Source organism: Odocoileus virginianus, unplaced genomic scaffold, assembly GCF_023699985.2.
Source record: "Odocoileus virginianus isolate 20LAN1187 ecotype Illinois unplaced genomic scaffold, Ovbor_1.2 Unplaced_Contig_22, whole genome shotgun sequence".
NCBI lineage: Eukaryota > Metazoa > Chordata > Mammalia > Artiodactyla > Cervidae > Odocoileus > Odocoileus virginianus.
Window position 1 is genome coordinate 1,267,636 of NW_027224339.1, and position 24,095 is coordinate 1,291,730.

The following is a 24,095-nucleotide window of genomic DNA, read 5'->3' on the forward strand; positions in this document are numbered from 1 at the left end:
ACTTAATTGTGGTTGTGTATGTTCTGACTGTTCCACTGCCAGCTGTTTCCCTGTCTCCTTTCCCTTGGCCTCCCTATTCCTTGAAACATATAGTATCGAAATTAGGACAGTTAATAATGCTACAATGGCCTCCAAGTGTTCAAATGAAAGGAAAATTCAATTAGTGAGGCAAACTTCACTATTGTCCTGTTTTAATAAATTGCCACAGCCACCCCAACCTTCAGCAACTACCATCTTGACCAGTTAGCAACCATCAACATGGAGGCAAGACCCTCTATCTGCAAAAGGATTATGACTTCCTGAAGGCTCAGTTGATGGTGAGCATTTTTAACAATAAAGTATTTTTAAAATTAAGGTATGTAAGGAATCTCCACACTGTTCTCCATAGTGGCTGTAACAGAACTGGAAATAGAGCTGCTTTAGGACCCAGCAGTCCCACTGCTGGGCAAACACAGTGAGGAAACCAGAATTGAAAGAGACACATGTGCCCCAGTGTTCATTGCAACACTGTTTACAATAGCTAGGACATGGAAGCAACCTAGATGTCCATCAGCAGATGAATGGATAAGGAAGTTGTGGTACATATACACAATGGAATATTACTCAGCTATAAAAAAAGAACGTATTTGAGTCAGTTCTAATGAGGTGGATGAAACTGGAGCCTGTTACAGAGTGAGGTAAGTCAGAAAAACCACTACAGTATATTAATGCATATGTATGGAAATTAAAAGACAGTAATGACAATCCTATATGCAAGAGAGCAAAAGAGACACAGATGTAAACAACAGACTTTTGGATATGAGGGAGAAGGCAAGTGTGGTATGATTTGAGAGCATAGCACTGAAACATGCATGTAATCATATGTAAAATAGATGACCAGTGCAAGTTTGATGCATGAAGCAGGGCACTCAAAGCCAGTGCTTGGGACAACCCAGAGGGATGGGGTGGGGAGGGAAGTGGGAGGGGGGTTCAGGATGGGGGAACACATGTGCACCTGTGGCTGATTCATGTTGATATATGGCAAAAACTACCACAATCTTGTAAAGTAATTATCTTCCAACTAAAATAATTAATTAAAAAATTAAGATATGTACATTTTTTGACATAAGTTTATTTCATATGCACTGGGAAACCAAATAATTCATATGACTTGCTTTATTGTAATATTCGCTGTATTGCTATAGCCTGGAACCAAATTTAAAATAACTCTGAGGTATGCCTGTATTGGAAGTCCTTATGAGAGGAATTAGGCAAGAAAAAAAAGGAATTGTTCAGTTGCTCAGTTGTGTCAGACTCTTTGTGACCCCATGGACTGCAGCATACCAGGATTCCCTGTCCTTCACCATCTCCTGGCGCTTGCTCAAACTCATGTCCATTGAGTCAGTGATGCCATCCAACCATGTTTTTTTCCTCTTTCATCCCCTTCTGCTCCTACCTTCAGTCTTTCCCAGCATCAGGATCTTTTCTAATGAGTCTGCTCTTTGCATCAGGTGACCAAACTATTGGAACTCAGCTTCAGCATCAGTCCTTCCAATGAACACCCAGGACTGATTTCCTTTAGGATGGACTGGTTGGATCTCCTTGCAGTCCAAGGGACTCTCAAGAGTCTTCTCCAACACCACAGTTCAAAAGCATCAATTCTTTGGCTCTCAGCTTTCTTCACAGTCCAACTCTCACATCCAGAGTACATCATGTAAAATGCTGTGCTGGATGAATCATGTGTTTGAATCAAGACAGCATGGAGAAATATCAATAACCTCAGATATGCAGATGACACCACACTTATGGCAGAAAATGAAGAACTAAAGAGCCTCTTGATGAAAGTGAAAGAGGAGAGTGAAAAAGTTGGCTTAAAACTCAACATTCAGAAAACTAAGATCATGGCATCCGGTCCCATCACTTCATGGCAAATAGATGGGGAAACAATGGAAACAGTGACAGACTTTATTTTCTTGGGCTCCAAAATCACTGCAGATGGTGACTGCAGCCATGAAATTAAAAGATGCTTGCTCCTTGGAAGAAAAGCTATGACCAACCTAGATAGCATATTAAAAAGCAGAGACATTACTTTGCCAACATGTTCTGTCTAGTCAAAGCTTTGGTTTTTTCATTAGTCATCTATGGATGTGAGAGTTGGACTATAAAGAAAGCTGAGCGGCCAAAGAATTGATGCTTTTGAACTGTGGTACTGGAGAAGACTCTTGAGAGTCCCTTGGACTGCAAGGAGATCCAATCAGTCCATCCTAAAGGAAATCAGTCCTGAATATTCATTGGAAGGACTGATGCTGAAGCTGAAGCTCCAATACTTTGGTCACCTGATACAAAGAGCAGACTCATTGGAAAAGACTCCTGATGCTGGGAAAGATTGAAGGCAGGAGCAGCGGGGATGACAAGAGGATGAGATCGTTGGATGGCATCACTTGCTTGATGGACATGGGTTTGAGCAAGATCCAGGAGTTGGTGATGGATAGGGAAACCTGCCATGCTGCAGTCCATGGCGTCACAAGGAATCTGATACAACTGAGTGACTGAACTGAATTTATTTTTTAGTTTAATTATTGTGTCATTTATTGCTGATAATCTGTTCTTTATTTCTTCTTGAATCTTCATCAAACATTTCTTGTATCTTCTCCATCCATGCCTTATCCTATTTATCTCTGACTCCATTTATTTCCAAGATTTTGGGTCATCTTTACTATCATTGCTCTGAATTCTTTTTCAGGTAGACTGCCTATTTCCTTCATTTGTTTGGTCTTGTTGGTTTTTACCATGCTCCTTCATCTGCTGCATGTTTCTCTGTCTTTTCATTTAGTTCAGCTTACTGTGTTTGGGGTCTCCTTTCTGCCGGCTGCATGGTCATAGTTCTTTTCATTTTTTGTCTCCCTCCCCCCTAGTTGGTAGGGTTGGACCACTGCCTTGTGAAGATTTCCTGTTAGCGGGAACTGGTGCCTGTGTCCTGGTCGGTGGAGGTGGATCTTGTCTGTGAAGGGACAGTGCGTTTCGGGCTCTCTGTGAGCTTGGTATGGCTTTGGGCAGCTTGTTTGCAAATTGGTAGTGTTATATTCCTGGGTTTTGTTGTTGTTTTAATAGCAAAAATATTTTCATTTATGTTTTAATTTTACCTTCACTTATTATTTCTCTGATGGTCATCCTTCTTTATGTAGATCTAAGTTTCTTTTTTATTTCTTCACTTTATTTTTAAATTTATTTATTTATTTTAATGGAGGATAATTTTTGCCATATATCAGCTTGAATAGGCCATAGGTATATGTGTCTCCCTCAGTTTGAACCACTCCTCCCACTTCCCTCCTCACCCTATCCCTCTGTGTTGTCCCAGAACACCAGGTTTCAGTGCCCTGCTTTATATGTCAAACTCACACTGGTCATCTGTTTTACATATGGTAATGTATGTTTCAGTGCTATTCTCTCAAATCATCCCACCCTCTCCTTCTCCCACTGAGTCCAAAAGTCTGTTCTTTATGTCTGTGTCTCCTTTGCTGCCCTGCACATAGGATTGTTGGTATAATTTTTCTAAATTCTGTATTTATGCATTAATATACAGTATTTGTCTTTCTTATTTTGAGTTACTTCACTCTATATAATAGGCTCTAGGTTCATCAGCCTCATCAGAACTGACTCATATGCATTCTTTTTTATAGCTGAGTAATATTCCACCATGTATATGTACCACATCTTCCTTATCAGTTCACCTACTGATAGACATCTAAGTTGCTTCCATGACCTAGCTGTTGTAAATAGTGCAGTGAACATTACAGTACATGTGTCTTGTGTTCCTGTTTTGTAGGAGGTTTGGTGTGAGGTGTCCAGAACTGGGAGTTTTCTGGCCATTAGGTGGGGCCAGGTCTTTTTGCTGGGGGGAGGCCTTTAGGACAGCTCTTGCTGATTAATATTCCATGGGCTCAGGAGTTCTCTGGTGGTCCAGCATCCTCGATTTGGGTCTCCCATCTTGAAGGTTTAGTCCTTACCCCTGGCTGGAGCATACACAGGCCACACAGCACTGAAAAGAAAGAGAACAAAAGAGATAGCAAAGAAAAATAGAAAAAAATACCATGAACAAACATACAAAGAAAAAAAGAAAGGACAGACTAAACCCTAAGACAAATGGTAAAAGCAGCACTATACAGACAAGGACACAGAAAGAAACTCACACAAGAAAGGAAAGAGTAAAAGCAGAAACCAAAAAAAAAAAAAAAAAAAAAACCCAAAAAGAGAGTAATCAAAAGAAAGAAACCCATAAATGAAAACAAACACTAAAAACTAGACTAGCAAAAATACAAAATGATAACTATGATTTAAAAAATGCAATATAATGAAAAAGTACTGTAGAAATAGGAAAATATAAAATAAATTTATTTTTTAAGTAAAAGGATTAAAAAGGGAAAAATAAATACAAATTAAAGGAATAGTAAAAAAAAAAAAAAAGAACAATAGAACAGTATGAAAAAGAAAAAAGACAAAAATATATATAGAGTGGTAGTAAGAAGAATATTTTCCTGTGGCCTCAGTTGTCCTTGCCACCACATAGTGAGCTCCAGCCAATCTGCTACTCAGAAAGTCCTCCAATATTTCTAGGAAGGTCTCTGGACCTGCTGTGGTCACTCTGGGGTCAGCTCAGACTCTGATCTGTCCTTATTCCGGCTCATACTTGCTTCCAAAGTCTACAATTGCCCCCCAAGTCCACAGCCACAAGCCAATTGGGATTTAATACCCTGCTCCTGTGACTGTTAGGAGTGAATTCCCTTCGGTCACATAGCCTCTGGTGCTCAGCATTGGTTTTGGCCCTGCCTGCTTTTAGGCTGCCCTCTGGCATCTGTTCCCTGCCCAGACATGAGGGAGTGAAAGTAGTGACTGCCTAGGGCCCACTTACGCAGTCTGCCCAGAATGGAGCAGACAGAATTGGGATGTGTGGGGAGTGCCTGTAGTGGCAGAGGCCCACAGGAATTTGCTACAACCTGAGACAGGTTGTGCACTCTTCCAGGGGAATTGGCCATGGGTCATGGGTCCCTCAGCAGTGGCAGGCACAGGCTACCAGGAAGGTGTCCACAGTGCCCTGTGCCTTCTCTGCTGTCTTGGACCTCACGTCTTCCTCGGGGGTCAGGGACTGCAGTCATGGCCTATCCCGCGGCCTCTGAATATTAACTCTTTAAAATAAAATTATCTCTGCCACTCTTTTCACCTCATTCAAATGTGCCTGAATCATTTTTTTTTTGTTTAGCATAACAGAAATTTAGAAAAATACATTAATAGTAATTATATTTTTTTCCCAAAAAATTCACATGAATCTTTTTATCCTCTTCTAGTATACTGCTTCATTTAGTTTTTATTTTAAATACTGATTTTAAAATACTGTGCTTAGGCAAGGCAGCCTTCCTACACAGTGTTTTCTAGGAGGTTCAGAAGCATTCTAAGAGGGGGAGAAAATGTTTTTAAACACCATAGAATAATCATACTTAAAAATTTTTTGAGGTAACATAACCAAGTGTTCCAAAATTCAGTTTAGAAAATGCTGGTCGAAGGCCTCTTCCAAAACAAGCTGCTGGACTTGATAGTCTTTAAAATCAGAAGCTTATGTAATAAGGAAAAATGCAAGGCACACTCAACACAGATCAAAAGCTTGAGTGCTGACAATAGAACCAACTTATATTACCAACACATTTTTGAAATGACATATTTTCATCTTCATAGGTGCCCCCACCCCACCCTATGTCTCTAAAATATTTCAGTGGCAAATGTTCATTGACATTGTCTGTTTATTGAAGTTTCAAGAAATTTGACCTTTTCAGAGACTGTAGCCCCATAAAGCTAAAACTCCAGTATTTTGGTCATCTGATACAAACAGCTGACTCATTGGAAAAATCCCTGATTCTGGGAAAGAGTGAGGGCAGAAGGAGAAGTGGGCATCAGAGGATGAGATGACTGGATGGCATCACCGATGCAATGAACATGAACTTGGGCAAATTCCGGGAGATGGTGAGGGACAGGGAGGCCTGGTGTGATGTAGTCCTCGGGGTCCCAAAGAGTCTGACATGACTGGGCAACTGAACAACAACAGCCCTATAATCCTTTCTTATCTTCTGAACTTTCCAAGGTTGTTTGTGGTCTACCTTACCCTTATCCCCTTGGTAGGTGGTGTAAATAACACATTTCTTACACAAGATAGGTGATATCTTATCTGGTAACACCTCTCTCAACCAAATTCTGGGAGAGATGTGTATATCCTTTTGAAAAATTACTAACAGTAATATACTTATATAAAAGCAGTCTTATTAAATACTGCTTATTAGAATTGACCCCTGACAGGTACAAGGGTTGATAATTATGACAAGGGGGAAAAAATTACAGCCCCTTATATAAGATATCCTTGAAAGTACTTATGTACCATAAACCAAATGTTAACAAACCAGTGTTGTTATAAACTTTGTATGAGAATGTTTTCAAGGCATTATAAAACATTTTCCCTGGAAGTCCCCAAGCAGAGGACATCTTAATTAGACTCCGTTAAATCTCAGGTAACATTGTGTTGCCTGTGCTTGTGAGAAGGAGACTCAGGGAAGCACAGCTGTTTGGATCTTTACGAAAGGCCACACCCCCTCATTGTGGCCATTTTAACATACACTAACTCCAGTGCAGAGGGATCTCAAAGTAGAAATTGTATAGGTTAGTTTATAGATTATACAGATTTGATGAGGTATAGATACTTAGTATTTATAGTGTTAACTCTTCTAGACCTTTCTTGCTTCCCATGGTTATACCCCTTGCCTTCCCCCACTCCCCAGAAAAAGCCCTTCATCTTACAAGTGTTTTGGGTCCCTCACATACCTTGTTAGTCTGCCTTTACCTGTCATCCTCATTCAAGGCTTAGCTTTTCATTTTGGAGAAGTGAGGTCCCTTTGTGTCTGGCCTCCAGCAAGAAACCTTGGAGTCCTGTTTTGCCTTTATCACCCCCAGATAGCCAGTGTACTAAACTTAGCCCCTTGTTCCACGGTGTGATTGTCCATCACCCCAGGATAGGGGAGAATCAAATTCAGTTTCTTCACCAGATTTCCAGATTACTCCAATCTCTTTATTTCCCAAGAGACTGAACTCCCTTCCAATCAAACCCAACTAATGGACTCTGCCCTACAAAACAGCTGCTTTCTTTTAAAAAAATTTTTTTGGAGTACAGTTGATTTACAATGTTGTGTTAGTTTTAGGTATACAGCACAGTGATTCAGTTATACATATATCCACTCCTTTTTTAGATTCTTTTCTCACATAGGCCATTGTTGTTGTATAGTTGCTAAGGCGTGCCTGACTCATTGTGACTCTGTGGACTGTAGATTTCTCAGGCTCCTCTGTCCATGGGATTCTCCCAGCAAGAATACTGGAGTGGGTTGCCATTTCCTCTCCAGGGGATCTTCCCAACCCAGGGATTGAACCTGCGTCTCCTGTTTTGGCAGGCAGATTCTTTACCACTGAGCCACATGGAAAGCCTATTACAGAGTCAAAGTAACTGCTTTCTTCATGTCACTTCCTTATTGGTGAACCTAGAGTGATTTTCCAGTGCTTATTGTCTTCAGCATAAACTCCTACATGTGCTTGGGTTTCAAGGTCTTTGTTATCTTGCCTTACCTCATTTATACATGTTTGTTTTCTCTTACCTCTTCTCCATACCCCAGCCCCTTGGGTCAGATGTTTCATCATCCTCAACCAGTGTTTCTCAAGGAGTTGTACTGAGAGACCCACTGGTTTTGTTTGTTGGTTGTTTGGTTTGTTTAGCTTTTAGCTCATAGTGGGTTGATACTTTTACATAATACAATAAAAATCATTAGGAGAATCAAATTAAAAATGCATAGTAAATAAAGACATACAAAGTAAATAAAGATATATTTATTGTTAGAGTCACAAAACATCAAATTACTCTGTCAAAGTGCTATAAAATGTTCTAAAATGCTTATTAATTTCTGGACTAGCCTTGGGGAACACTGGTAGTAATTTTTGGGGACTGGCACAAGGCTTTGCAGGCTTTCCAGGTGGTGCAGTAATAAAGATTCTGCCTACCAATGCAGGAAATACAGGAGACCTGAGTTCGACCCCTGGGTCGGGAAGATCCCCTGGAGAAGGAAATGGCAACCTACTCCAGTATTCCTGCTTGGAAAATTCCATGGACAGAGGAGCCTGGCAGGCTATAGTCCATGGGGTCCCAAAGAGTCAGACATGACTGAGTGACTGAACACACACAAGGCTTTGAACTATGCTTTGAGTAGCACAGCTCTGCCTCTTGCTAATTTACACTGCCTTGCCCTTTGCTTAGATGTACCTGCCCTGGCTTGGAACACCCTCTTTTTCAGTAACTTTACCCACCCATACTAGAAGACCCATATTATGTACCCACTCCTTCCTCCACTTGTGCAGCTATTGCTTGGACTATTGCTGCTCTACTTACAGTTAATACTGTACTGCTTAGCACCTGATTACACATCATATTTTATTTTTCTACAATTTTTCCATCTCTGTTACTAGTAATACTACCCACCCCCCTGCCTTCCTGAATAGCCTGAGATGCTAAAGAGTATAAAATATGTCTTCCAAAAAAACATTGCATCCTGCCACCTAGCCATATAAGCCCTTCAATATATATTAGTTGGCTGAATCTTCTTTTATCCAAATAAAAATAACATTTTATCCCCCTAAAATGTGTCTCCCACAGTGCATAGTAGGCCCTTGATTAAAACACGTACCTTAAAAGCATATTAAGTTAATTATAGTCTGGGTACATATAGAGTACTCACCTTCCAATACCGTCCTGTTACATAACCTTTTGACCACTGTGTAGGGTTGACTGTGTCACAGGTTTGGTTACGTGTCCTGACTCACAAAGGCATTTTCTGCTGATTCAGACCAGTTATTCTCAGTCCTGATTTGATGATTCCATGCAGTGTCACATATTAAGAATGTTGTGAAACTTCAAAAATTGATTCCTAGTTACCCAGTTTCTATTAATTTTTGTTACATATTCAAATACCATGTTTTACTTTTTATTTAGTATAGCCATTTTGACAATATTGATTCTTCCAATCCATGAACACGGTATATTTCTCCATCTGTTTGTGTCCTCTTTGATTTCTTTCATCAGTGTTTTATAGTTTTCTATGTATAGGTCTTTTGTTTCTTTAGGTAGATATACACCTAAGTATTTTATTCTTATTTGTTGCAATGGTGAATGGTATTGTTTCCTTAATTTCTCTTTCTGTTTTCTCATTGTTAGTGTATAGGAATGCAAGGGATTTCTGTGTGTTGATTTTATATCCTGCAACTGCAAACAGCGAGAGTTTCACTTCATGTATTACTTTTTAGAGGTTAGAGGAAACTTTAAGAGAGTTTACAGTTGCTCCAAATTTGGAAATTGTTGAATTGGCCTGTTCTAGGTTAAGTGGCCCAGTCTGCCCACCCCTTAATCAATGAATAATTTCTCCCCTATACATTTAGATGCAAGGTTGGTTCTTATTATCCATGTGACAGCAGTCCACAAGTGGTTATATTTCTATTTCAACCAGCGAGCCTGTTTATTCCAAGTGACTGGAATGCTCTGCCATTTAAGTGTTTCTGCAATAAGGTGTTTAATGGAGGATGCTGGTAAGTTTTTTTTTCTTTTTAACTTTTATAACACATGTACAAAATAGCATGCAAATCCAGAGGTACAGCTTAGAGATTTACTGCGAGGTGAGCACGCCTGTGTAACCAAGAGTGGTGAGAATTTGGCTGGGAACATTCTTCCTTTCACAACCCGAATGATGGTTTCTTAAACATATGGCATTAGTGTAAGTATGAGCCATGCCTTGTAGGGCCACCCAAGATGGACGGGTCATGGTGGAGAGTTATGACAAAATGTGGTCCACTGAGAAGGGAATGGCAAACCACTTCAGTATTCTTGCCTTGAGAACACCATGGACAGTATGAAAAGGCAAAAAGATAGGAAACTGAAAGATGAACTCCCCAGGTCGGTAGGTGCCCAAATATGCTACTGGAGATCAGTGGAGAAAATAACTCTGGAAAGAATGGAGAGACAGAGCCAAAGCAAAAACAATACCCAGCTGTGGATGTGACTGGTGATGGAAGTAAAGTCCAGTGCTGTAAAGAGCAATATTGCATAGGAACCTGGAATATTAGGTCCATGAATCAAGGCAAATTGAAAGTGGTCAAACAGGAGATGGCAAGAGTGAACATCAACATTTTAGGAATCAGTGAACTAAAATGGACTGGAATGGGTGAATTTAACTCAGATGACCATTATATCTACTACTGTGGGCAAGAATCCCTTAGAAGAAATGGAGTAGCCATCATAGTCAACAAAAGAGTCCAAAATGCAGTACTTGGATGCAGTCTCAAAAACGACAGAATGATCTCTGTTCGTTTCCAAGGCAAACCATTCAGTATCACAGTAATCAAGTCTATGCCCCAACCAGTAATGCTGAAGAAGCTGAAGTTGAACGGTTCTATGAAGACCTTAAGCCCTGAGCACTTGTCTCATGCATCCAACCTGGGCTGGCGATCTGTTTCACACTTGATAATATACATGTTTCAATGCTATTCTCTCAGATCATCCCACTCTCGCCTTCTCCCATAGAGTCCAAAAGTCTGTTCTATACATCTGTGTCTCTTTTTCTGTCTTGCATATAGGGTTATCGTTACCATCTTTTTAAATTCCATATATATGCATTAGTATACTGTATTGGTGTTTTCTTCTTCAAGGTCTTTTGTGGTTTGTGTGGTTGGCATTTTAATCAGTAACCACATGAAAATAACCCAGTGACCATCCAGGTACATCAGTGTGGTACAATCTCTGAGACCTCTGTTTAGGAAGAAAACTGGAACAAAGAGAAAAACTACTTAAATACTGTGATTTGTTTCAAGAAAAAAAAGCCACAGTGCTAAAATCTATTGCAACACAACTAGTACTTTGCTATTACAATATGCTGAGTGTTCTGCCTTCATTTTCCCCCAGCAGTAATTTCTTAAGTCAATGATACATTAACTTTGCAGCAAGCCAGCAACTTTTTTTTTCAAAAGATTGTTTTTAATGCAGGTAATTTGCTTTCCCTTATGATTAATTGAGGAATGTGTTGAAATCTAAACGTTTGCATACATGTAGAGCTATAATTTTTCCTTGGTTTATAACATAGTTAATTAAGTTCTCCTGGCCCATAAAAACCTAACTGCTGCAGTTACTTTTAGGCAGAGTACAGAAGAGCATGTGACTAGTGTGTTGTTGATTTCTTAAGGGCTTATTACTTGGTGGCTGTTGGGTGATAGGATAAGCAATACAGTAACTTAAACAGATTTAAGCATACAATAAGGCAGATTGGCAAATGAGACCTTCTCCTGCCCCTTGAACTTCTGACATTAGAGAAAGATGTGCTGGGCTCCAATGGATTTAGGTGCTTTCCTCCCTTGGCTTGCTCAGATTCTAGGCATTGAGGGTTTCCTTCCCACACCCACCTTCTCCACCACCAAGGTCAGCCTCTGAGCAGCGTTTACCCCCGGGCCTGAAGAGGAAAGGTTTCCAGTTGTCCTTGCTTTTTGATTTAAAGGCTTTGTTTAGTCTGAGTGCTAGGAGGCAGGGTTGGGGAGCAGTTTTTCACATTTAAGGGAAGTATTTAGCTGTATTTTATGGTCCTTTGTTACTGAAGTTCTCAAGTTACAGGCTTTTAGTATGATCTGTATGTTTTTTGTGTTAACATTTCATGTGTTAAAGGTAAGGAGAGGGGTAGGGAGATGGACCAGAGTGTCATGACTTTCTTGGGCCCTTCAAGATTCACTGTGTGATCACTGAGGAGAGAAATTAGAGCAGGGGCTTTCAAATTAAATAATATAGTTTGAATGCTAATTATTGTGTACCCCAAAAACATTTCTTGAGTACTCATGTGCCTACCACTGTGAAACAGGATATAAGAGAAAAATGCCGTAAACCTAGCTTCTCTGAGCTTATTATTCAAGAAACAACGAGGGTGGTAAAGGATGAAAATATAATCAAGAAGAGAGTAGCATTGTCCAGTGGGTATTAGGAAAAGCAGAGTGTCATCAAAGTGAGACTTGAGCTGGGCCTTTAAAACAATTAACAATTGGACATGTAGAAAGGGGAGGTGACAGTCCAGTCTGGTCCAGTAGCACAAGTCTGGTCAGGTGTGGGTGGGGGTCGACCATGAGGAAATTGGCTTTATTGAGCAAGAGAATTTAAGAGATTCTGAGAAGCAGAGCAGAGGAGTTGAGATTGAATGTGGCAGGGAGGGGACTGGTCTTGGAGAGGAATAACAGATCATGAAAAGTATAAAGGAGCCAGGCCAGACTCCAGTGAGAAAGGCGAGGATATAAAGTAAAGGAACAAATATGAAACATTACAAACCAGGAAGTTCCGACTTGGTAAACAATTAAATATAGAAATGACAGTAGGAAGGAGCTAAAGATAATTAACATTCTAAATTGGCAAGCTCAAAATAGCAATGGTGACTGCAAGTAACTTGGGGGGAAGGAAATTTGCTTTGGGGAAAGGTAATAAGTTTAGCTTTAGTGTCAACCTTTTTATTTTGTGATAAATGGTTTCAAATATCCTGTGGCTTGAATGGGAGAGCAGGAGTAGATACTTAGAAGTTGTGTGAGAATAATGACATCTGAAACCCAAAATAGAATTCAGAGAGATGATTAGAAAGCTGAAGATATATTTTTGTCAGGGAGTAGCAGATAAGGGGTGAGGAAAGACTGTGACACAGTAGGAACTTTGAAGAAGGAAGAGGTGGCAACAGACATTGAAAAGAAGGAAAGCTCAGAGAAGTAGAGGAGAATCACACTATAGTATAGAATATAAATGAAGATGTGGGCATTTCAAGGATTGAGGAGTCACCTTATATCAGATCTTAAAAAAAATTAAGCAGAATAGAAGGTTTAAAAAATTCACTTTAACTGTGTTAGATTCTAGTGGATATTAAGCCCTTTAGACCATGTAAAATTAGACCATGTAAACCTATTATAGGTTATGTTTTACATATATATATAAAACCTAAAATAGTGCAGAATTTAATACATTCTTAGACTCCATTCCAAGATCTTACCCACAACTCAATTCCTCTGTGTAAGACACAGGCTTATGTATATTGTCCTGAAATATGTACAGTAGGTCACAAACGTTAAACAAGACTGGGTAAATTTTTCCACCAAGTTTCAGCAGATTGTTTTCTCTCCCAAACAAATGTTTCGTCATATCACCATGAGTATGAAGCAGCTAAGATGCAGAGGTGTCAGCCACTTGCTTTAGTATTCAGATAAAGTCAGTGACAGGGTTGGAACTAGGATCCAGTTCCTCAGATTGGTTAATATGTGTTTTTTAATTTTTTTTCTCTAGCCCATTCAGAGACAAAGGATTAACATTCCACTCTGTATGGAATTCCACTCTTATGTCTTGGACCCAAATTCAGATCAAGACTTATTCATAAGCTTACATTTTTTAATTACAGAGTGAGGTGTAGCTGGTATCTGTCAGGCTAGTAGTCGACACACCTCAGGTGGGTGGTTAGGTAGAACACTGACTGAAGGATGGACTATGTGTGTGTCCCCGAACCTGACACACCCTGAAATCTTCCTGGATTAGTAAATCATTTTATCAGTATCTTCTTGCACAATAATGGGGAAGGGGAAGTAATTTGAAGAGCCACTGATAAGACATTTTTGGGGCCTCATAATGGCAGTACTTCAAACAGAATCAGAGCAGCTGTACTTAGCCTGAACACAAACATTCATTTCACAGATAGTTATTGACTTCTACCCTGTATCTGAGGCCTCCAAGTGAAGTTAAGGTCAGTCTTTTCCCTCTGGAGGAGATAAGGCACAGTGCAAATAACTGGAACGCAGGGCTGAATGGATGTAGGTGCTATGGGAGCTAGTCAGAGGACAGACTGTCTTAGAGTAGGTTCTTGGAGGAAATGTAGAGTGCAGAGGCCTGACAGCTATTAAGAAAAGCATAAATGAAGAGATAATAACTCTATTCATTCTGCCAGTCCTCCAAGTTGTAAGACGTAATTAGTTTATGTACCGAATGAATGGTGTAACTGTGTCTATTTTTAGAGGGGACTTGAGCTCATGAGTCAAGTCCTTCCAAGTTGTCGTTTTTTGTTTAAATTTCTCTTGAGCAATAAAATAAAATCCACTTAACTGCCAGTTTTATCATGTGTTGTATCTTGGCTTTCGAGCTACAGGGGTTGGGAAATGAGAGGAAAATTTAATGTTTCATCTTGGGAACACCAGCACAGTTAGGTAGCTTGCCCAGAATTCAGAGTAGCAAAAGTATTTTAAATGCATTGGTACCTGTGGAGCAAACAACGTTCTTTTATTTTATTATTGTTGTTTAGTTGCTAAGTCATGTCTGACTCTTGCGACTCTATGGACTGTAGCCTGCCAGGCTCCTCTGTGCATGGAATTTCCCAGGCAAGAATACTGGAGTGGGTTGCCATTCCCTCCTCCAGGGAAACTTCCTGACCCAGGGATTGAACATGCAACATCTCCTGCATTGGCAGGCAGATTCTTTACCACTGACCCACCAGGGAAGCTCGATTCTGTTGTTTAGTGCTTTGCAATACAACGTGATCATTTCAGTGAAGGATGCTAAGATCCCCAATACATAATGCTTTATCTGTGTAATAATGCTGGAACCTTTGGAATTTTTCTGTAATCATGCCTCGGTTTAATCATCCAGGTTCTGCAGATTGATTAAAGTATCCCTCATGCCCATCACATTTATATTGGCTCAGCTACCACCCTAGTCAAGCCTTTCTGAACATTGTTATAAAACTCGCTACGAAGAGCTAGTTGCCAGTTCCTGCTCTTGGAATCTACCAAATCGCTTCTCACCACCCTGCCCAGCATCACTTCCTCTCACAGCTGTCAGTTGTGAGAGCTGAGCTTTTAAATTGATTCCCCTCATGCCAATCCATATTTCTGCTTGCTGCTAGACTAAACTTCCTGAAGGAGCATTTTGTTCTCCAACTTATAAAATGCTGGGAACTGCCCATTGCCTGAAGCTGTGTTTTTCGGGCATCCTAGTCATTTGTATATTGCCTTCACAATCTTCATGTCCATCTGGACTTGTTATCTTCCTTTGAATCAGCTCATTTAAAAAATTAAATCTTTCTTTCTGTCCCATCTCACGCAATAAACTCCATACAGACTCGAACTGGGGTTAGTTTTAGTGTATTACTCTTGACATTCAAGTGGATGCACTAAGAATTCCCTTTCCAGAGTGGTTGCTCACTGCACTGATGTGCAACTCATTATTATTCTTGCAGCATTTAGGGACCACAACATGTTCTTGGCCTTATTCACCCTCATCTTCCTGGCAGAACTCTCCACTCCAGCTGAACTGGTTTATTTGTGGCCTCTTCGGTAGCACCTTTACATATTCTTCCACCTTTTGGAATACCCTCCTCTACCTCCTCTTCCCCTTGACCTGTCAGCATGTTTCCCATTCTCTTTGGTTACTCTTCACGCCAGCCTATCTGGTCTACAGCAGTGTCTCGCCTCTTTAAATCCCTGCCTTTTACATCTACTGCCTTGTATCACTAGTTAAGCATTTCATTTTATCTGGCTTAAGTCTGTCCTTAGAGCATCACAAAGACTGAGCTGGGATAGAACTCAGAGAACTTTGCCTAGGACTTTCTTGATGTAAAGACTCTAAGCTCACATTATACATATCAAGCCCCAAATGTACAGCTCCTTTTTAAGGTTTTCTGCACTCTGTCCTGTGGTTAGTCGCTCGGTTGTGTCTGACTCTTTGCGACCCCATGGATTGTAGCCCGCCAGTCTTCTCTGTCCATAGAATTCACCAGGCAAGAATACTAGAGTGGGTAGCCTTTCCTTCTCCAGGGCATCTTCCCAGCCCAGGGATTGAACCCAGGTCTCCTGCATTGCAGGTGGATTCTTTACCACCCGAGCCACCAGGGAAGCCCTTTCTGTACTCTGGATACCATTAAATGTGCCATTGTCTCATTTTTCAGAAGCTCATTATCTAGCTTATCCTGCTGATCCCCAGTGTTTCCCACAGAGCCGTCAGAATCACCACTTTATTATCTCACCTCCTGTGTGTCGTGTTCCTGTTGAACAGTCTGTGCCCTTCACGCTTTTCCTCAGTGCCTTGCCCTTACCTCCTGAACACATTATGTACAGCCATCTCGGCCTCCGGTTCATTTCACCACTTTTTCCTTTACTTCCAAATTTTATCGGTGAACATTTTTTATGGAAGATTCCACCTCCAGATCTATCTCCTTAGTTCTCTGTTTCTCTTTCACTTAGCCCCAGGTCCAGGCAGGTCTACCCTCCTTTAACAGCTCCTGGCCCCAGACAAGGAGAAGGTGAATGGTTGGTGGCCCTGCTCACTTACCCTCTCACTACCTGCCACTGCACATCCCTGTATAGAGGGGTGGACCATCTCATGAGCAGCCCCACAGAAAAGGTGCAGAGAAACAAGACTTCTCACCTCAGACCTATAAGCATACCCACTGTCTGACCTGCTTGCTACCTCATGAGCCTTATGTATGTCAGTGTGTGAAATTAAAAAAATATATTTTTAATTTTAAAAATATTAATTTTTTTTCCATTTATTTTTATTAGTTGGAGGCTAATTACTTTACAATATTGTAGTGGTTTTTGCCATACATTGACATGAATCAGCCATGGATTTACATGTATTCCCTATCCCGATCCCTCCTCCCACCTCCCTCCCCACCCCATCCCTCTGGGTCTTCCCAGTGCACCAGCCCCGAGCACTTGTCTCATGCATCCAACCTGGGCTGGTGATCTGTTTTAATTAAAAAATATTTAACAGAGTGTGAAATTTTCTCAGTCCCCCTCCCACACTGAAAGTTTACAGCAAATGAGCCTTTCCATGTCTTCTCACACAGAGGACTCGAGAGAAGAGCCTTCTGACCCCATCACCCTTTTATATGGCTTGACCTGGGGAGAGCAGACTTTCCAAATTCCACCCGCATCTGTGGAGTTTGCAGAAGTGAGCCTTCGCCCAGCAGGCAGGACAGAGATTTCTTCATGCCTTTCTCATAGGCATGGTGCATGAGACTGAACTTTATTACAGTGACAGCCTATCTGCCCTAACACATACAGATGATGCATGCCGGTGGGTGAGAGGAGGAGGCGCCTGATTATCTGCTGCCTCCCTGTACCTGTGTCAGTACACGTCCTCTGTCTGTGAAGAGCAGCAACCTCCTGACCTGTTGGGGCTCTCCTGCCTCACATGGTGGGTGTGAGCTGACTCAGGTCCCCTCCCACACACAAGTTTTACAGGTACACACCCTTTCTGATCTGTGCCCTGTCTCTTACACCCAGCTTTAAAGTTCCCTTCCCATAAGCATGCTTTGTAGGACAGCAGTGAACTTAAAAAAAATTGACTCAGAGTCACAGACATATATGTGTTCAGATGTGTATGCAAACATACACATACATGAAGTGAGTGAGAAGAACCCTTCTGACTATTAGTATTTGGCTTGTATGGTGGGTGTATGGAAGAATAAAAGTTATTAATATCTGCCTCTCTTAACTTAGTGGGGAAACCAAAGGATCAGAAACCAGAGTTTATCCTTCAAAGATGGCAGGGAATTTCTAAACTTTCATCTGTTGGCCAAAAAGATTGAAGGCTAAAGAAAAAGTGTCAAGATGACTATACATTGGGTTCTTTATAGTAAGCATTGTCAAGCAACTGACATGTAAGGAAAAGAATATGAGAGTCACCCTACAGTTAATATTTGCTTGCTTAGTCTATCCATGAAAAGCCTTTTAGTTGTTTCAAAGGTTTTGGAACTTTGTTCAAATGATAAGTATATCCATCATGAAAACAGTGTAAATGTTTCTGTTTTAACATTTTATAAGATTCATCAGTAAGCATTCTTCTTATACCTGTCCCATCTCTGCCTCTGCTCCCTGCTCAGCCCCCACCCCCCCCCCCCACTGTCAGTGCAAGAGTACAAGCCTCTTGACTAGTCCTACTATCTTTTCCATCTTGAGCATGCAGGACTATGAGCTTGTTTTTTCTTAAGCATGTTTCTCCAAACACACACACACAGAGTGAACTTGCTGACAGTGTATTCTCTCTATTACATGTCCTGTCTGTTGGTGTGTATTTTCCCACTCCCATCCCACTTGCCTGTCTCTCATATCCTCCACTCCTCTTTCTTTCTTTCACCTGCAAATGTATATAGTCTATGTGTAAGAGAGACACTTGAGCTTTCCCATTTCATCCAGTGTTGTTGGACTGTAGGACTTCTAGTGCTGCCCACCTCCCATCCCATGCATGGCTTAAATGAACGTAAAATTAACCTTGTTGTTACACTCTCTCAATGCACGCGTTGCTTATGCTACAGTGCCAGCCTCCCTATTACTCTTTCTCAGGCGTGCCCCCTGCCACCTATGACAGCAACTTGAGCCTTCCTATTATATACCCTTAATCTTTCTTCTATTTCCCCTCTCCTTTTCCCATACATGTGTGCCCAGGATGTGCAGAAAACTTAGTCCTTATCACCTGTGGTTTTCATATGTGCATGGGTACACACAACTTGGGGTTTGGTGGTTTGGTGTGCCATCTTGGCAGTCAGATGGCCTGTGGTAGAATCCTACTGTGATCCCTTATCAGCTTTGTGATCCTGGACAAGCAACTTTTCCTCTTGGTGTCTCAAATTCCACCATATATATGCATGTATATATATTAAAAACAAAAAAAGTTGAAAAATTAAAGAAGGAAAAGGCACTCCCTCCTTCCTTGACCCTACAAACTGCTCCAGTTTCTCCCCATTTTTCAATTCCACTTTATAGAAAAATTCCTTGAAGGAGCTGACTCCATTCATGCTTCTCCTATTGTCTCTTGAACACTCTCCAGTTAAGCCTTTAATCCTCACCACACCACTGAAATTACTCTTGTTACAGTCCCCAGTGCTCCTTGCACCCCTCAGTTCATTGGGCAATCTCACCATCTTTCTTGACGGATTCACACAGTTGTTCATTGCCTCTGTCTGGTTTCCGGAACTCCACAGTCTCTCGGTTGGTTGTCCTTTTCCACACCAGCCTCTTTCTCACTCTCTTTTTGATGTTTCCTTCTCTTTCTTCTTGAATTCTAAGCCTTAGAGAGAGACACAGGGCTTAGACTTTGGATGATTTCTTTCTACTTCTCATTAGTCCTCAGAGGTTCTCATCTTTTCCTGTGGCTCTTAACACCATCCTGTGTGGATGCCTTCCAAATTTATATTTTCAGACTGGACCTCTCCCTCTCTCCCCTACTTTCTCCCCTTCCTTCCCCCTTCCCCCTCCTCCCCCTGCCTCTCCCATCTTGTCTGTTTCTGTCTCTTTCCTCTCTCTCTTCCCTCTGCCCATACTCAGCTTTCTTCTGACCCCCTACCCCTGTGCAGTTTGAGCCAACTGGGCAGCCTCTCCCTTGCTTCCAGCCACCACACTTGCAGAGTGCAGGGACACAGGCCTGCAGGAAAATGGGCCCAGGCCCTGGTCTTGTTTTTCTACCTGCCCACCCATGGCTTAGTACTCCACATTCTTTTTGCATCTTGTTTGGGGTGTGTACATACACACACACACACACACATTCAGGAGAGTAAATCAGCTCACCTCTTTTGCTTGGTGGAGGGCAAGCTTCTGAAACCATTGCTGATATGCAGGAGGGAACCTTGGCTTACCTTGCTCTCTTGCCAGTGAATAAGACTTGTCTTCTACTCTCTTTCTATTTTGCACCCTTTGCCTGCAGAAAGCTGTACTTTTTGAATCTCCCTCCTGTGATCTGCCACCAAAGAAAATCTTCATAGCAAGTTGATAATTTCTCCCTCTGAGACTCTTCTGTTCTGTCTTCCCACACTCGGACCACATGCCAGAGAATGAGACTCCCTGTTGCATCCGGCACACATGGAACCCACATCCCCTCCACCTCATTCACTCACACCCACACATCCTCCCCTCCCTGCAGCTCGGAGGGGAATGAGGCCCCTGCTTATTGCCTTAGGCAGCCTCGGATTCCTGCTCTTTTTCACCATCATATGATACAATTGAGCCTGTTTTTTGGGGGGCCTCTTTCTAAACAGCAGTGTGTAAGATTCTGAACTTTCTTACCGTGTGTCCTTTCTGCACTTTCTAGTGTTAGTTCATCTATAAAATAGGGAGACTGATGATTACCTTGTAGATATTTTTTTTTCCATTTATTTCCATTAGTTGGAGGCTAATTACTTTACAACATTGCAGTGGTTTTTGTCATACATTGAAATGAATTAGCCATGGATTTACATGTGTTCCCCATCCCGGTCCCCCCTCCCACCTCCCTCTCCACCCCATCCCTCTGGGTCTTCCCAGTGCACCAGGCCCGAGCACTTGTCTCATGCATCCAACCTGGGCTGGTGATCTGTTTCACCCTAGATATACATGTTTCGATGCTGTTCTCTTGAAACATCCCACCCTCGCCTTCTCCCACAGAGTCCACAAGTCTGTTCTATACATCTGAGTCTCTTTTTCTTTTTTTGCATATAGGGTTATCGTTACCATCTTTCTAAATTCCATATATATGTGTTAGTATACTGTAATGGTCTTTATCTTTCTGGCTTACTTTGCTCTGTATAATGGGCTCCAGTTTCATCCATCTCATTAGAACTGATTCAAATGAATTCTGTTTTAATGGCTGAGTAATATTCCATGGTGTATATGTACCACAGCTTCCTCATCCATTCGTCTGCTGATGGACATCTAGGTTGCTTCCATGTCCTGGCTATTATAAACAGTGCTGCGATGAACATTGGGGTGCACGTGTCTCTTTCAGATCTGGTTTCCTCAGTGTGTATGCCTAGAAGTGGTATTGCTGGGTCATATGGCAGTTCTATTTCCAGCTTTTGAAGGAATCTCCACACTGTTTTCCATAGTGGCTGTACTAATTTGCATTCCCACCAACAGTGTAAGAGGGTTCCCTTTTCAACGAACATAGTAAAGTTGCAGGCTATAAAATTAGCACACAGAAATCTCTTGCATTCCTATACACTAACAATGAGAAAACAGAAAGAGAAATTAAGGAAACTATACCATTCACCATTGCAACAAAAAGAATAAAATACTTAGGAGTATATCTACCTAAAGAAACAAAAGACCTATATATATAAAACTATAAAACACTGATGAAAAGAAATCAAAGAGGACACAAACAGATGGAGAAATATACCGTGTTCATGGATTGGAAGAATCAATATTGTCAAAATGGCTATACTACCCAAAGCAATCTATAGATTCAATGCAATCCCTATCAAACTACCAACGGTATTTTTCACAGAACTAGAACAAATAATTTCACAATTTGTATGGAAATACAAAAAAACCTCGAATAGCCAAAGTAACCTTGAGAAAGAAGAATGGAACTGGAGGAATCAACCTGCCTGACTTCAGACTATACTGCAAAGCCACAGTCATCAAGACAGTACGGTACTGGCACAAAGACAGAAATATAGATCAATGGAACAGAATAGAAAGCCCAGAGATAAATCCACGAACCTATGGTCACCTTATCTTCGACAAAGGAGGCAAGGATATACAATGGAAAAAAGACAACCTCTTTAACAAGTGGTGCTGGGAAAACTGGTCAACCACCTGTAAAAGAATGAAACTAGAACACTTTCTGACACCATACACAAAAATAAACTCAAAATGGATTAAAGATCGAAATGTAAGACCAGAAACTATCAAACTCCTAGAGGAGAACATAGGCAAAACACTCTCCGACATAAATCACAGCAGGATCCTCTATGACCCACATCCCAGAATTTTAGAAACAAAAGCAAAAATAAACAAATGGGACCTAATGAAACTTAAAAGCTTTTGCACAACAAAGGAAACTATAAGCAAGGTGAAAAGACAGCCCTCAGATTGGGAGAAAATAATAGCAAATGAAGCAACAGACAAAGGATTAATCTCAAAAATATACAAGCAACTCCTGCAGCTCAATTCCAGAAAAATAAATGACCCAATCAAAAAATGGGCCAAAGAACTAAACAGACATTTCTCCAAGGAAGACGTACGGATGGCTAACAAACACATGAAAAGATGCTCAATACCTTGTAGATATTTTATGGGGATTTAATGAGTTAATATATGAAAAGCACTTGGATCAATGCCCTCTAAATAATAAATGCCATACTAGTATTTGGAATAAAAAGATAAAGAAGGAAAATGGACGAAATAGGTAACAGATAGTGAACACTCTTGAAGGTACATATTGTGCATTAAATATGTACAATATAATATTTAAATATATAGTTTATACATTAATTGTACATTAATTTATATTATGGGGAATAATGACATACATACCAGGGCTTCCCTGATAGCTCAGTTGGTAAAGAATCTGCCTGCAATGCAGGAGACCCTGGTTCAATTCCTGGGTTGGGAAGATCCCCTGGAGAAGGGATAGGCAACCCACTCCAGTATACATACCTGTCCAAAGTATCTGGGACAGACAGACAGACACACACACACACACACTGTACAGGAGAGCAAACCTCCTGGCTTGCTTTCTCTCTTACATGCCTTGAGTGTAGGACCGTTGGCATCTTAATTACCCTCCCACACCCAAGGCTTGCAGGAGGGCCAGCCTTTTCCTCCCTCGGCAGTGCACAAGCATGAGCACACATACACACTGAAGGTGATCCAGGTCTTGTTGTAGCCCCTCCCTCCTAAATCCTGTGTGTCCTATACCAACCACTGCCCCCACAGCTGTCCCACTCCTTACGTGCCCCACCTGGCTTACCCCCTAGCACTCCTCCCTCGCTCTTTGCTGCCCATGGGCAACCCGTAGGGTGCTGCTTGTGCCAAGAGAGTGAACCTTTCCCTGCTCCCTCTCTCACATCCCTTGCATGGTGGAGGGTGGGCTTTCTGAAAACCCCTCCCACATGCAGGGTTTGCAGGATGGTGAGCCTTGGCTTTTCTTGCTCTCTTGTGCCTCTGCTCATATACATATATGCATCTTCAGAAAAGACGGATGCACACACCAGTTGTGGGAAGGGGGATGGTCCTGCGCCCTGTGTCCTTTCTCTCATCTCAGTCATCCATAGATCTTGCAGGAGAGGGAGTTTCTTCCTTATCTTGTACAAAGCATTGGTTCTCATACTCAGGGATGAGGACAACTTAGGAGGGTGAGACTTTTGACCTCTTCCTTCCTTGTCAGCACCTAGTGGGGAGGAGAGAGGGCCTTTTCAGGATTCCCATACATGTGGTATGCTAGAAAGGGAACCGTCTAGCTTATTCCCACAAACTCAATGTGTGAGGGACATTAATAAGTATCTGTTGCTTAACACATATGTGTTAGTCGCTCAGTTGTGTCCAATTCTTTGCAACTCCATGGACTGTAGCCCTGCCAGGCTCCTCTGTCCATGGGATTCTCCAGGCAAGAATACTGGAGTGGGTAGCCATTCCCTTCTTCAGGGGATCTTCCCAACCCCAGGATCGAACCCACATCTCCTCCATTGCAGGCGGATTCTTTACCACTGAGCCACCAGGGCAGGCTTTCCGTAACACGTATGGAAGTGTGCATACATACACACACACATCCATATACGGTGTAGAAAGTGGGATTCCCCCACTGTCCCATGCCTTCCCCAGTGCCCATTTATTTGCACAAGAGGGCATGTAAAGATTTGTTTTCTCAGACATTCACATAGACATAAATCAGGGAGAGCTTTCTCTGTTCTCTTCCCAGATGCAGGATTTGCAGCTTATTCAGTGAAACATTCATTCATTTAACAAATATTTACTGAACATATACTAGGGATTGGGTAGTTTTCTATGCTCCAGGGATATATCAGTGATGAAAAAACAAGAATTCTTTCCCTAGTGGGAGTGAGACAGGCAGTGAACAAAATAAGCAAGTAAAACACATAGTATGCCAATTGGTCAGTCAGTAGAGTTGCTCAGTCATTTCTGACTCTTTGCGACCCCATGGACTGCAACACGCCAGGCTTCCCTGTCCATCACCAACTCCTGGAGCTTACTCAAACTCATGTCCATCGAGTTGGTGATGC

At 41.5% G+C, this 24,095-nt stretch overlaps 1 protein-coding gene across 1 annotated transcript in view; it reads left to right on the forward strand.

Annotated features, from left to right (window-relative positions):
• Window positions 1-24,095, forward strand: part of CLCN5 (chloride voltage-gated channel 5) — a 186,196-nt gene that overhangs the window by 72,513 nt on the left and 89,588 nt on the right. The gene's annotated exons all lie outside the window — the stretch shown is intronic.